The sequence below is a fragment of the Taudactylus pleione genome, unplaced genomic scaffold (genome assembly GCF_031769625.1).
Source record: "Taudactylus pleione unplaced genomic scaffold, aTauple2 ptg000671l, whole genome shotgun sequence".
NCBI classification, from domain to species: domain Eukaryota; kingdom Metazoa; phylum Chordata; class Amphibia; order Anura; family Myobatrachidae; genus Taudactylus; species Taudactylus pleione.
The window spans coordinates 7,062,864-7,078,979 of NW_028285073.1; positions in this window are offsets into that span (position 1 = coordinate 7,062,864).

Consider the following 16,116-nt stretch of genomic DNA (forward strand, 5'->3'; position numbering starts at 1 on the left):
AAAACATGAAGGTGAGGTTTTGGCAAAACCAATCCAGATCCAAAACCAGGGGAGATCCAGATCCAAAACTAAAACATGAGGGTCGGCACACATCTCTAATTGTCATGCCTGGACATAAGACAAAAAAATCCACCTCTAATTGTCTTGCCATCTGTAGCATTTGTAAAGCCACGGTAAGCAGAGGTAGGGACTCAAACCATCTAGGAACCTCCTCCATGTTACGTCTTTGCAGCGGTGCATGAAAAGTTTCTGGCAAAATCAGAAACTTACACTAAAAAAGTAACAACAAACAGTCCTTCGTCAGCTAGCTCCCTTCTCTCTGCTAGATTCAAACACCTGCAATCTCCACCACCAACATCTTCATCATCAATATCCTCAATGATGATCGGAACTAGTCAATGCATCCAATTTGATAAGGCTAAGCGAGTCCTCCCCTATCCAGGATTCTTCAGAAGAAGAAGTTAGGCCTGCTGCTGCTGGGGGTGGATCTTCACCCCAGAAGGGGACCAAGAACTACTAGTAGAAGTTTAAAAAAATAATTGACTGTAAAACAGTGCTTTAATCGAGGTAGCAAGTATGATGTCTGTCACCCAGTTGCACAGCAGATCACTGACGCCATAACAGCTATGTTGGTATTAGATCTGCGTCCAATATCTGTCATTAATGCAGTGGGTTTTAGACAGTTAATTGAGGTCCAGTGTCCCCACTACCAAATCCCATCTAGATTCCACTTCACTAGAAAAGCAATTCCCCACCTGTACATGGACGTTAAAAAAGTTAATTAGTTCCCTCCAAAATGTTGTTGTACCCACTGTCCTCATAACCACAGATCTGTGGACAAGCAGAACAGGGCAAACTAAAGATTACATGACTGTTACAGCCCACTGGGTGGGCATATTGCCTCTTTCAGTAGCACTAACAGCAGCAGCATCTAACAGCGCCAGCTCATTCTGGCAGGCTACTCTCTGTATCACCAGCTTCACTAACAGGCAAACTGGTGTCAACCTCTTAGAAAAACTTAGGGAGGTCATTGCAAAATGGCTTAATCTGCTTGGACTCGCCTCGGGATTTGTGATTTCTAACAATGCCACAAATATTGTCAGAGCATTACAGCTGGGTGATTTCAAACACATCCCATGTTTTGCTCACACAATCAATTTGGTGGTGCATATTTTTTTTTTAAATGACAGGGCCGTGCAGGAGATGCTGTATGTGACCTGAAAAATTTCGGAACATTTTTGGCATTCAGCTGCTGCATGTAGAAGACTGCAGCACCTGCAAGAACAGTTTAATTTGCCCTGCCACCAGCTGAAGCAAGAGGTAGTAACAAGGTGGAATTCCACCCTTTATATGCTTCAGCGGATGGAGGAACAGCAAAAAGCAATCCAAAGCAACATGACATAGGGAGAATGTACAGCACATTGGATACTTTCCATGTTGTGCACAGTGCTGAAACCCCACAAAGTTGTCACCAGTGAAGTGAGTTCAGGCACTGCCAGCTTGAGTCAAGTGATACCCCTAATTAGACTTTTGGAAAATAAGCTTGAGAAACTGAAGGAGGAGCTGAAACGAAGCTATTCCGCTAAGTATGTTGGACTTGTAGATCAAGGGCCTGATTCAGCAAGGAACGCAGGCTAGCAGACGCACACACTCAGCCGCTGTGAGAATATGCTAATCAATACATACGCATGGAGAACGCAGCACAAGATGCAGATGCCCAGTCCCATATTAAACCGCCCATCTCCCTTTACTCAAAGCCTGATTTATATGCAAGATAGCATAGACATCGGTAACATCGAGAACCATCAACCACATTTGCATAATAGTGGTTGACCAGACCACACGCAGGATCTTGGCAACTTCCTGTGTGCACGGCGTCTCATCACTGCATCTGCAGCGCACTGGCTTAATTATGCATGCCCCTAATATGGCGTCCCAATGCACAGGTATGCCTGCTTTCGCCCGACCATCCCCCATCACCACCCACAAACGGCACTTCCTGTCAATCATCTGAAGAGGGCTGCATACATTCTGCGTAAGTCTGTGTACGCTTACCAATCAAACTGGCTAGTTTACGCATGCGCAATGTGATGCATACACATGCACAGTACAAAACCATTGGCCAAGTGCATGCATTCTTTTTTGTGCATTGCTTGCTGAATCTGGCCCCAAGTCCTTTATTTGCTTTACCAGGATCCAAGGGTTGTCAGCATCTTAAAATCGGATCAATACGTTTTGCAAACCATGCTTGATCCTAGGTTTATTTCTTACGTCGTGTCTTTCTTTCCAACGGACACAGGTCTAAAGTAGGGATGTGCAGGCTCAGATTTACTCGGATTTACTCGGATCTCTAAACGGCATTTTATTGGCTATCGCCTATCATGTGTTTTGGATAGCCAATATAATAAATCCGAATTTGCGGTAAAGTGGCGATAAGAACCGAGTAAATCCGAGTAAAACTGAGCCTGCACATCCCTAGTCTAAAGTAATACAAAGATCTGTTGTTGAGCACATTGTCAGCTGAAGCGGCATGTGACACAATGACTTCTCCTCCTTCAGTTTCTCTGACAATTGCGGCAGCCAGGAAAAACTCAGCTTTACTAAGAGACCCACTGCTGATGCAGATGAGACAGCACAACAGTTAGACATCTGGTCAGGTTTAAAAAAATTGACTAAAATTTGTGACACCGTCACCTTTAGTGTGACTCCATCTGATACAGTCAACATTCTAAGAATGGTTTATGATTATTTTAATGACAGCAATGTCAGACAGTCTGTTTTTCTACTGGCAGGATAAAAAGGCAATTTGAGGCCCTTGAACAAACTGGCTTTGCTTTATTTAAGCTGCCCACCCTCCAATGTGTACTCAGAAAGAGTTTTCAGCACAGCTGAGAACCTTGTCAGTGATCAGCATAGGAGGCTACTTCCTCAAAATGTGGAAAAGATGATGTTCATCAAACTAAACTACAAATTCCATGAGGGAGACCTTTACCAGCAAATACGTCAAAGTCCAGAGGCACCTCTAATGGTGGATTCCAGTGGGAACAAATTTATATTGTGTGAAGATGATGTATATACAAATGATGAGGATGATAAAGGCGATGACATCTTGCCTCTGTAGAGCCAGTTTGGACGTAGAGATCATTGCAAGCTGCCTATTGGTAGCTTGTTCTGTGGGGGCCCAAACAAACCAATCACTTCAACCACAAGTGCCAGTCCTTGTCACTGAAGTGATAAGTTTGTAAAACTGTACATGTTCTGTTTATTATCCAACTAAGGGTAATATAAATATATGGGTGAGAGGGCCCAAGGACAATTCCATCTTGCACCTCTTTTCTTTGCATTATACGCTGTTTGGGGCATTGCTGACTGTCTTTTCATAGATGGCAAACATTTTATTTATAGTTTATTAAACTGTCATCCTGTCTGCCACTGCAGACTACCACAGCTGGCGAAATCTTCTACAGATATGCCCAGCTATATTGTTGTCACTGGCATGGCGAATCGCACCACGCATATCGCGAGACACGCACCCATGAGTGGACATGTGCACTGGGTACACAACAGTGCCTCCATAGGAATGCATGGAGCGATTGCAGTGCACGCCAAAGCATAGCATATGCAGAAGTGGGGAATTGCATGGTGCGATGCGTTTTCACGTTTGTGGTGCACATCTGTTCATGTGGTTGATGAATTGTACTGTGACAGTTGGCATCCCAACAGCCGGGATCCAATACCCAACCCTTGTAAAAGTCTCCCATCCTACCTCATAAATTTGCTTTGGAATCCAAAACTTAAATTAAATTTACTTTTCTTGCTTCCTTTCCCTGCTTTCAACTACATACATACTCCATCTCCCTTGGACCTCTGATCTAGTTCTTTATTAATGAAAACATTCTTGGGTTCTTTCTATGGGGTCCTGTAGTTTATTAAACTGCCATCCTATCTGCCAGTGCAGTGCCATTCTCTTTCCTAGATGTGCCATGTTGGAAGTTGAACTGCCACATGTTTGTGCCGTCTACTGCTGTCGCTTAGCTTCATCAGCTAGCTAGCATATTTGTGCTTCCCACTTTTTAACCAGAAATGAAAAAATTGTTAATGGCCAAGGATTATTTACAAAGGGTTGACAATAAGTCAATAACTTAGGAGGCTAACCCGCTGGTCATACTACGCCTCCCTCTTCCCTTTATATTTACTTTGGAATCCAAAAATGAAATTAAATTTACTACAAATCAATCCTTCCTTTCCTTGTTTCTTTGCCTTCAATTACATACATTCTCCATCTCCCTCGGGCCTCTGATCTAGTTCTTGATTAATGAAACATTCTCAGGTTCTTCTATGTGGTCATATAGTTTATTAAACTACCATCCTGTCTGCCACTACAATGCCATTCTCTTTCCTAGATATGCCATGTTGGAAGTTGAACTGCCATGTGTTTGTGCCGCCCACTGCTGTTGCTTAGCTTAGTCAGCTAGCTAGCTCGGTGCAACCTTTCGGCCTAAACAGAATGAAAACAATATTGTGCGCTGTGAGGTGGTCAGAATTGACTGGAAATGAATGCTATTGAGGTTAATAACACTGTAGGAACAAAAACAGGCCCAAATTATGTGATTTTAGCAGTTTTTATAATTTTAAAAAAAAAATACAGATCCAAAACCAAAACCTGTGAGGGTGGTTTTGCCAAAACTAATACATGAAGTTAATACAGATCCAAAACCAAAATCAAAACACAGGGGTCGCGTGCACATCTATAGTAATTAGCAGTTGTTTTTAACATCTACTGTAGCTTTGGGACTCCTAGCAAAAAAAAATCTTAAACAAGATGTATCAAAAAAATAGTGGGCGGTTGAAACAGCAGACGGGCACCTGTTCCATGTTTGTCTTTCAATAAACATATTATTAAGCTAAATGTGACTGCTGGTTTGTAATTTTTGCAATCCAAAACACAAAATTTGGATCTAAAATCCAAATTCTGAACCGTGGGGAGATCAGAGCCGCAACTCGGATCTGTCCGCATCTCCTTAGAGGATCAGAACTGCAAATTGGATCTGTCTTGCTCCACGAAATTAAGTTGGATTCGGATTTCTGAAGAACCGAACAGCACATCTCTAGCTCACTGTAACTTGTAACAAAACAAATGAATCATCTCAGCGCATCCCACAGAGCATACAACTGTAAACAAATTCAGTAATATTATTAAAATGATCTGTAATACCATAGTCTGAATTAATTTATTTGCACCACTGTCACGTGTGCTTTTCATGTATCAAGGGCAGAACCACTTCAACAAAAATGTGGCTGATAACGTTGAACTGCCAATAGGGTGGTAAAGGTGGCATTATCATCTTTTTTTTTGTGCAAAACATGAAGGGATTAGGGAGGAGGAAGAACAGCAGCAGAGTGTGATAACTAAGGGAAGTTCTGCAGGTTACCTCTGTTCAGGAGGGGATTCATAGGTTAATGACATCTCTCAGAAATCGATTTCTGGCTATTAATATTTATCTGTTCTCCAACTGTCCTTCTCCAGTCTCCTCTGGCTCCGATCAGTGACAGTGATGATGTAGCAAGCTATTTAGACAAGGCCTTAGGGTCTTGACGACAGAGATTTGCATCTTTAGTGAGCCAATTGAAACCCACACAGTAAAACCACTGTTTTGCCATGTACTTTCCATTGAAACCAGTGGTTTGCTGGAGACCACATGCAGTTCGTTATTTCTGCATGTGATGCCATGCATACCGCTGTTCCAGACAGTCTGCCAGGGGCGTATCTATAATGGGTGCAGGGTGTGCGGGGCACATGGGCCACTGGGTCCAGGGGGGCCCCGCACCGCACACCCTGCACCTATAGTATTACTTACCTCTCCGGAGTCCCACGTCGGAGCAGGGTCCGGCGCTGTACAAACGATTGTAAAATGTCCGCCGCGGTCATTTTCCCGGTGACCTGCGCATACTCTAAAGCTAGTCTGTAACTCCGGCGCTGGCCACGCACAGCTCAGTTCGCTGCTGGACAGAGAGGAGGGGGCCCGTCTCAGAGATTGCACACGGGCCCCCTCCTCTCTAGAAACGCCCCTGCATTCTGCAATATGTGTTTTTAAATTGCATGTTGCTACACATGAAATAATTACAGTTTAGCATAAAGATTACAATAGCTATAACTGAATTTCCGTCCAATAGTAAGGACTTCCGAAGCCACTCTGATGCATATAGCCAGTTATGCAGCTGTTTAAAAGATTGCAGAGACATCAGCAGCGGTGTCAGCTTTGATCATTGCACTTTCTTGACTACGGCAGCATAAAAACACCATTTAAGAGTTTTAGTTGTAGTTTAAAAGAACTGACACTGTTACCATGATGTAAGGACATCTACCGGAAAGCTCTACACTTCATGTTACCATGATGTAAGGACATCTACCGGAAAGCTCTACACTTCATGTTACCATGATGTAAGGACATCTACCGGAAAGCTCTACGCTTCATGTTACCATGATGTAAGGACATCTACCGGAAAGCTCTACACTTCATGTTACCATGATGTAAGGACATCTACCGGAAAGCTCTACACTTCATGTTACCATGATGTAAGGACATCTACCGGAAAGCTCTACACTTCATGTTACCATGATGTAAGGACATCTACCGGAAAGCTCTACACTTCATGTTACCATGATGTAAGGACATCTACCGGAAAGCTCTACACTTCATGTTACCATGATGTAAGGACATCTACCGGAAAGCTCTACGCTTCATGTTACCATGATGTAAGGACATCTACCAGAAAGCTCTACACTTCATGTTACCATGATGTAAGGACATCTACCGGAAAGCTCTACCCTACAAATACAGGTTTATTTGTATTGTTTAATTCTACCACATAAAGTTAGTCCACGTACACCTATCCTTGTAATGCCCAGGGCCAGATTAACGGGAGGGCGATAGGGGCGGTCGTCCCAGGGCCCCCGCACATAAAGGTCCCCCACAATACCCGGATCCCAGAGTACAGTATTTCACTGCCTCCGGTCCGGTCTTCACAGTAACAGGCCGATTACTCCTGTTCCTGCGCTTCTACTTTACCTGCAGGGCTGCAGATTAAGGGGGAGTGGCTTGAACACCGAGCGGGACAGCCACACTGCTGAAAGGATTTGTATTACCCCAAGACAGGTGGATGTACGGCCACTCATACCGGCTGCGGCGTTAACTGTTTCCGCTGTGCCTGGTGAGCCCTGCTCCTGAAGCCTCTGAGTCCCGCCTCCTTGATTACAGCAGCTGATGCTCCTGGCTCCCTTGCTGCTGGACCGAACATCCTGCTGCCCTTCTCATATCCACCCCTGTAGGTTCCCTACACCGCATCTCGATCCCTCTCTATCATGTTGATGGGCCACATTAACAACTTGCTAAAGGGGCTATGTTAAAAAGTCAGTATTTAACAAACAGCAGCAAGCTTAGCTTATTGCTGTTTGTCAATCTACCACTTACGCCACTGTGTGTGCACATATATATATATATATATAATTTGATAGGGGCCCCCACAAGTGTGTTGCCCAGGGGCCCCCACAGTCCTTAATCCAGCCCTGGTAATGCCTGACTGCTGGTCTCAGCTCCAGTGGCGTAACTAGGGCAGGGCCGCCGGGGCCGGGGCCCGTCCTAGTTAGCCAGTGTAGTGCCGACCGCAGTAAGTGTGGTCAGCACTACATATTTACTCAGAACCGGCGCTGGGCTTCCCTGAGCCCAGCGCTGTCCTGTGCTGCACAGCCGAGCTCCTCCCTCTCTCTGAGCGCTTACCCAATAGTGCCAGACGGAGGGTGGGAGGTGGGCTCAGACTAGTGCATTTACACACACATCGCCACCAGTACGACGGTGATGTGTGTGTTCATCAGCAACCAATTAGAGTCAGCCAGCTGCTGCGCCCACTGCAAGAGCTGGGCTGGAGCTCACTCATGAGTTCTGCCTTCCGGCTCCTGCAGTGGGTAATGCAGAGCACGCTAGCCGGGAGGACTGGCGTGGGGACGGCGGCGGGAGCAGTGGCTGGAGCTGGAGCGTGGATTCAGGTAAGGTATTTTTTTTCCTTTTTTTATTTGAGTGTATTTGTCGGGGTGGGGGACCTCTACTGGGGGCACTGAATCAGGGGGGTGGACTACTACTGGGGGCACTACAGGGGGGACCTCTACTGGGGGCACTACTGGGGGGGACCTCTACTGGGAGCACTACTGGGGGGGACCTCTACTGGGGCACCACTGGGTGGGACCTCTACTGGGGGCACTACTGGGGGTACTACTACTGGGGGCACTGCAATGGGGGGTGGACTACTACTGGGGGCGCTACAGGGGGGGACCTCTACTGGGGGACTACTGGGGGGGACCTCTCCTGGGAGCACTATTTGGGGGACCACTACTGGGGACACTGCAGAGGGGGGCTACTACTGGAGGCACTATATAAAGGGCACTGCATGGGGGGGACTACTTCTTGGGGCACTATATAAAGGGCACTGCATAGGGGGACCACTACTGGGGCAGTTCATAGGGGGCTCTACTATTGGGGGCACTCTATAAGGGGCTCACTACTGGGGGCACAGGGGACAATGCAACTGGGGGGACCACTACTGGGGGCACTGGATAAGGGGCATTGAATAGGGGGGATCTCTACTGGGGGCATGCATAAGAGGGACCAGTACTAGGGGCACTGTATAAGGGGCCATACTGGGGGCAGAGGAGTAGCGTGGAACCATGGTGCCCGGAGAAAGTGCATGTCATAGCACCCCCACTTTCCCTGTATTGAACTGTGAAAGTGGTGTATGGTCAGCCTGCAGTAGAATACTGAAGTGAAGAGAAAAACAAAACAGAAAACAGGGGCAGTATCATCCTCAAACTCATACCTTAAAATTGAAGTTTAGGATTGTACCTCAGATGTGTCACTTTTAAGTCCATTGAAGCACAATGAATGAATGAGGAAAGAAGGAGGGAAGGGATCAGAGAGGAACATGCTGATCACAGAGGGGTGGTGACAGAAGCTAATAAGAATGGAGAGGGGAAGGGCAAAGCCAATCAGAGAGGCCTAGTGACAGAAGCCAATAAGAAAAGGAGCAGAGAGGGATGGTGACAGAAGCCAATAAGAAAGGAGTGGGCAGGGTCAAAGAGCCGATCCCATGGTATAGAGGGGAGGGAATTAAACAGGTGAAGTGAATGTAATCAATCTGACAGGAAAGAGGAGGTGACAGAAGATGATCACAGAGGAGGGAGGGCCGGAGGGGAGGCAATCTGGGCAACCTGAGGGGACATGAAATGTAAAAACAGATCTCAGATCCGTAACTTATTTAGGATATAGAGCAAACCAAGGTAAAACTAACAGGCGGCCGTCATACTGTGCAACGCCCCATGAATTCCGGAAGCCTGAATGGCGCCCTCTGTCCATTTTGGCACCCTGAGCTCATGCTCCACTGGAACCACCCTCACTACTCCCCGGACTGGGTCACTGCATAGGGGGGATCACTACATGGGGCACTGCATAAGGGGGATCAATACTGGGGGGCATGCATAAGGGGGACCACTACTGGGGGCACTGTATAAGGGGAACTTATGGGGGAGCTGAATAAGGGGGACCACTACTGGGGGTACTGTAAAAGGGGCACTACTGGGTGCCTGCATAAGAGGGACAACTACTGGGGACACTGCATACTGGGGGTACTGTATAAGGGGCACTACTGGTGGCCTGCATAAGGGGGACCACTACTGGGGGCACTGCATAGGGGGGACTGTATAAGGGGCATATGGAATGGAAAGGAATGTTCAGAGTGACAAGAAAGGGGTGTGTCATGAAGACAAGCCCCATTTTTAAATTTGTCCAGGGCTCCAAATACCCTAATTACGCCACTGCTCAGCTCCACAATGCCAGGCAACCAATCATATTCTAGCTATTATCTTCTAGAAGGTGAGAGTTAAATGTTAAGTAGAAAGTGATTGGTTGCTATGGGCAACATCTCCAATTCTAAAAACTCTCACTTTAGTAAATATACGCCTTATAGTCAGTTCAGAAGACACTGGCCTCTTCCCCAGGATCATTTCTACATTTACTGTAGATGCGAGATTTCCCACCCATCTGCATAAGGCATAGACTAGCCATCTGCTATTAAAGTCCAGGTTTAAAAGTAGTAAGTCTCCAGCAGTTTATTTAACCATCTTCTCTAGACCAGTGATACTGACTCTACTCATCCTCTGATTGTTTACCCTTATTTGACGCATTTGATTACTACCTCTCTTGGGGGCCTATGTACTAATCCATGGAGAGAGATAGAGTGGACGGAGATAAAGTACCAACCAATCAGCCCCTTTACAGGCTGTGTTTGAAAAATGACAGTTAGGAGCTGATTGGTAGTTTATCTCCATCCACTTTATCTCTATCCAAGGCTTAGTACATAGACCCCTTAATTCCTAGTTACCATCTGCATTTTTCTATTACCAAATTTAATTTTGTACTAAGAAGTAAAGTGCCAACTGAAGTAATACATTTTATCAGACTCTTACTTTGTCTTGCTATGTTGTCCTCCTGTTATCGTAATACGCCAGATCATATTGTTATTATGCTATCACAAAATGTGAGTGCAGGGAGTGCCATTCCTATGGGGCCCAGAGGCTTAAGGGGCCGTGGACCAGGTTATATAGTTGCATACCAATTTCCCAGATTTGCCTGCTAAACAGGCCCTTTCAAAATGTCTCTATGGGGCACACAAAGTTCTGGTTAAGCCCCTGCCTGGAACTATTTTATTCTGAAACTTTATTTGACGGTCAGAAGGAAGTATAGGGCCGATCTGAGATCTGTCCAAATGTTAGGTCACATGGATGCCACAGTTTTTAATTTATAATTGATGGGATTGGGCCTGATTCAGCAAGGATCGCAACTGCGATTACGCACGCAATTGGCCACTTGTTGCATTCTGCGCATGCATATGCATCGCTCTGGTCGTGCACAAACCAGCCACTGCGATCGGGACTATGCAGACCTATCGCAGAGTGATTGACAGGAAGTGCCGTTTGTGGGTGGTGACGGAGGGGTGGTCAGAGAAACGCAGGCGTGCCAGTGCGTTCGATCGCCGTGGCAGGTACGTGCATAAATTATCCACTGTGAGGCCGTACGCAGCTCGAGTACTCACTGCGTGCCATGAGGTTGGCAATTCCTGTGTGTAAGGTAAGGTGGGCGTCCTTATGTAGTGCTGCGACGGCATAGTGATCGCAATGGATTAGCATATCATCGCAGTCAGACTGCGTGTGTAATCGTAGCCGCGATCCGCAGTAAATCAGGCCCATTGATGGTTATGACAAATGGCATCCAATTACAAGGAGTCTACATAATAGACTGCATTAGACAGTGAGCCTATTGCTCCAATCTCTGGCCAACTGACAGTATTGAAGTATTTAAGCATTTGGAGAAAGATTTAGCTGAGCACCTGAGGTTTGAGCTGCTTGATATAGTATCATTTAAAATAAAACCAGTTCAAAAGGCATAAAGCACTCCCTGCCACCCAGTGGCGGATTTAGGGGCGTCAAGTACAGTAGGGCTGTTGCCCGGGGAGCTGCTGTCTGAGGGCGCGGATGTTGTCACTCTGCCGGCGCCCACCCGCTCTTGCCCTACACAGCACTATGATGTGCCCTCCGGTCCCGCGGCTATGGCCCGCCGAAGTTTATTATTATCTATGTGCGGGCCATAGCTGCGAGACTGGGAGGCACTGGAGAAGGTGAGACAGGAAACCAAGGAAGATCGGTGTGGAGTGACCACAGCTTCAGGCGTAGGGAGGGCCATGGAGGAGGCTGTCAAATAAACAGGGCCGGTTCTCGTTTTGAGGAGGGAGCTAGCCTGGGGAAGAAACTGATGAAGATGCCAATAGAGACATGGAGGTGGCGGCTGCCGCAGGTGAGATACAGCAGGGGTCAATGCACAGATATCATTGTGCAGGAGCAGTGCAACAATATTGCAGCATACGGTGTATAATACTGGGCAGTGTGGGCACTCATTTACTGTGGTATAGATACATGTCTGCTTTCACTGCAAATCAATGCATATGCCATCTGTTAACTAACCACTCCAGTGTATACACATGACTGTTCTATACTGTGTGTGTGTATGCATATGACATCTATTAGCTAACCACTCCTGTGTATACATATGGCAGTTTTATACTATATATATATATAAACAAGATGTAGTCGGCATCCTGGCGTGCGGGATGCCGATGGTCTGAATACCAGCGCCGAAATCCCGACAGGTTGGGATCCTGGCACCAGTATCCCTACCATCGGAATCCTGAAGGTACTGTAAGAATCGGGATGTTAGGGGGAGGTTAGGTAGCGGGTTAGTGTTAGGCATTAGGGGAAGGGTTAGGGTAAGGCACCGGGGAGGGAGTATTAGGATTAGGGTGCGGTGAGGGAGAAGTTAGGTTTAGGCACTACGGGGGGAGGTTAGGTTTAGGCACCAGGGAGGGGGTTTAGGTTTAGGGTGCTGGGAGGGGGAGGTTAGGTTTAGGCACCGGGGAGGGAGGGTTAGAGTAGGGGTTAGGGTAGAGGTTAGAAAAAATACTCACCGCTGTTTTCTATGGGTGTCAGGATTCTGGCTGTCGGGATGCCGCTGTTGGTATTCTATTTCTGACCAGCGGCATCCCAACAGCTGGGATTTCATACCCAATCCATATAAACTGCAGCGGTGCCATGATGTGCAGTTGTTCACTCCCACTGTCTCCCAGAATGCAGATGCCCACTGTCGGGCGTGATGATGCCACACCACGAGCAGCAGAAGAAAGGAGAAGGGGCCCGTGTGCCTTTACAAGCTAAGATTAAGGCAAACGGTGCCCCCCCAGCCCCGCAATCATTATTTTATTTTGTTTGTATCATTTTTCTAAATTTAACCCTGTGGCCATGCTGCCAATCAGACCCACCTAGCTCAGGGCATTAAAGGAAACTTTCACCCAGAGCTCTGGAATGTCTAGAACCGGCCATGCTGCCACCAAATCAATAGGAATACATTGAATGCAGCACTTAAATTTTGTACTCTAACTATACAATATAAAATGTGTACCTACAATAAGTTAATTTAAAAAAAATATATATTCTATGACTTGTGAATCCACTACATGTAACATATATGGCCAGTGCGAGACAGTCTTGTCATGACAGGTGGCAGTCAGGTGTCAATTGTCCCTTGTGAATACCATCTGAGGCCCACGCATAGTAATGTACAGCGGACAAATATCAATTTACACTCTACACTACAATCATGTACAGTACACCTAGCTCCCATACTGTGTAGGGAAATATCCAATAAAACAAGCATCTGTAAACAATCTACTGTTTTGGAAGATGGGTAGAGATTTATCAAAATAACATCCAAGCCGCCGAGCCAAAGCTAGCTGACAAAATCCAATTACATTTACTGGAGTATTATAAAATGCGCCCATGGTTCTATCCTTGATTGTCTTTTCCTTCGCTGGCATAAGACAAACAATGTTTCCATTGCGGTTAATGGAGTTGATGGTCAGATAAAGCCTGGTGTCAAGAGATTCGCAATTAAAAACTTTAACGCTGCATTAATTCTTTGCTTCGGCACTTCATCTAAATTTTAATGACTTTGTATGATTAGCATGTCAGAATCTCTCCACGCTATAAATAGGTAACGCGGCGTCTTTTGTGCTGTGTGTGAGATCATTTAACAAGTTGATCTAATTTTTCCTGACATTTCACTCATTTTATTAGCAAGGCGAATTAAATGTCAAATGAAGTAATGTCACAATGTTCTGTACCAGTAGAGGGTCCTGCACATATCACTACTCAGGCAGAACATGACATATTTTTGTGAATGTCCACTGGAACTTACACATTACTGCTCTAAAGGAGACAGAACAATTATAGTTAGTTTCTGTATGTTAAACAAAAAGTATGTGCAAAGTTGTACAGTCCTTCTCAGTTTAATTCTATTTATAATACTGCTAGACTAGTTAATAATTATTACATAGACATGGTCTTAGCTACTCTATATACACTGATCGTTTGTCAGTATTTCATATTGAAGGTAATTTATGTCACTGCTAAGAAGTATAAAATGCATTGAAAATTACAGTAATTTGGGGGCAAATAAAACGATTTCCCACCATTAATTGCTTACAATGTATTGAATTGTTATGTTGCATTATCTTTAATAATTTCTGCTGTGATTTTCTGGGGCCTGTTCATCAACACTAAAATAACGGTTTTAAGGATATTTTCCTTAATTACCGTTTTTTAGTATTCATTAACACACTTAACGCAGAAGATATCACTGATATCTCCTGGTTAAGTCCATCTACGTTAATTTCAACACTCCCTATAGGGTGAAATTCCGAAGATTATGTATTTTCGGAATTTGATGGTGTTACTAATACTGTCAGGTGCCGTATAGCGGGTTATACTTACCTGTGTCAGCGTGAGCAGGTCCTCCTCAGCTCTCTCCGTCATTCCCTAGTTCCTCCTCTGGCTCCAGCTGCTGCTCTGTGTGTTGTCCCGGCAGAACACAGTAAAGTTAATAAAAAAAAAAAAAAATCTTCTGAAGGGAGTCGGGGTTCGTGGCTGCAGGCTGTGACAGGCAGCCTGGTAGTTGGGAGATGGAAGTCGGAATAGATACTTATGGAAAGGAAGAATGATGAATTCCCCCGGTAATTAGGTAGAACACCATGGGCTCTATTTATTAATATTATTTTGACTAAAATAAAGTGAAAAAGGGTGTTTTCACACCCTTTTCACATTATTTTAGTATCACCTATAGTTATTACAGGGCAATTGGAGTAGAATTCGTAAAATGCTACTCCAACCCCTAAGTATCACTTATTTTTAGTAAGCAGATCACATTTCCCATAATTGTAATGGGAAATGTGATCTGCCTGGTAGTTACTAAAATAAATTGTGAAAAAAATACCTAGGGAGGCGCTGTGATAATAACGCCACCTGGAGGTGGCGTTATCCAGGGTCTCCCCTGGTTACCGGCCTCCTACTCTGCTCTAACGGGGAGAGCAGAGCCGGGAGTCGGCCCCAGTAATCAGCTGTGTGGTCTAAACAGACCGCAAGCTGATTCACTGCAAAAAAAAAAATAGTAAAAAAAAAATTTACTTACCTGACTCCAGGGAGCGGTGATCGGGGCTCCGGGTGATGTCCTCCCTCCAGTCAGCTGGTCTCCCATGCTGCACTGCGGCCCGGTCATCAGGTGATCGGGTCCCAGTGCAGTACGGGATATCACCTGACCGGAGACATGGAGGACATCACCGGAGGCCCGGATCATGTAGGTAAGTGTAATTAAGGGAGGGGGGATGTCGCGGGGGAGGGAGGGTCGCGGGGGGTCCGTGATCGCGGGGGGCGGGGCTTAACAGCGGCAGCCAGTCAGCGCATGCGCGGGCACTTTGTCATGGTATTTTTTCTGAAAATAACGTGACTAGTGTGCGGATGGGATTTGCAGGGACAAAGCTTTCTCGCAAGCTCTGTCCCTGCAAGGGATTTGTAGTAAATCCCTCTGATATTGCCTGAATTCGCAATGCGAATTCAGTCGTTAATATCACACTACAATCTGCATTCAATATGCGGATTGTAGTAAATAGAGCCCCATGTGAGTTCTAAACCTAATTACCTCCCTCGATTTTTTTAGTGTTGATGAATAGGTTCCTTAGTCAAAGTTATTATGGGGTCTATTCACTAAGCCTGGGAGAGAGATAAAATGGAGAAAGATAAGTCCCAGCCAATCAACTCCTAACTGTCATTTTTCAAACACAGCCTGTAACATGACAGTTAGGACTTAGGAGCTGATTGACTTATCTTTCTCCATTTTATCTCTCTCCAAGGTTTAGTGAATAGACCCCATAATCATCGAGCAGACTTTTTTATTTTTTATTTCTACTGGATGAGACGCACAAGAGTTCTGTGGATGATATTCCCTGCAATACAGAGAGCACAGTGATGCCAGGCTACAAATATAAACAGCAATGCCCAGGGGCAGGAAGCATGCCTATAGATAGTACACATATACAGTATTACATAAAACGCACACTCACTTTGAGAGGGTAGTAGGTCACTGGTGGGGATGGGTACTATCATTATACCCTGCCCCCTCATGGTGTAAC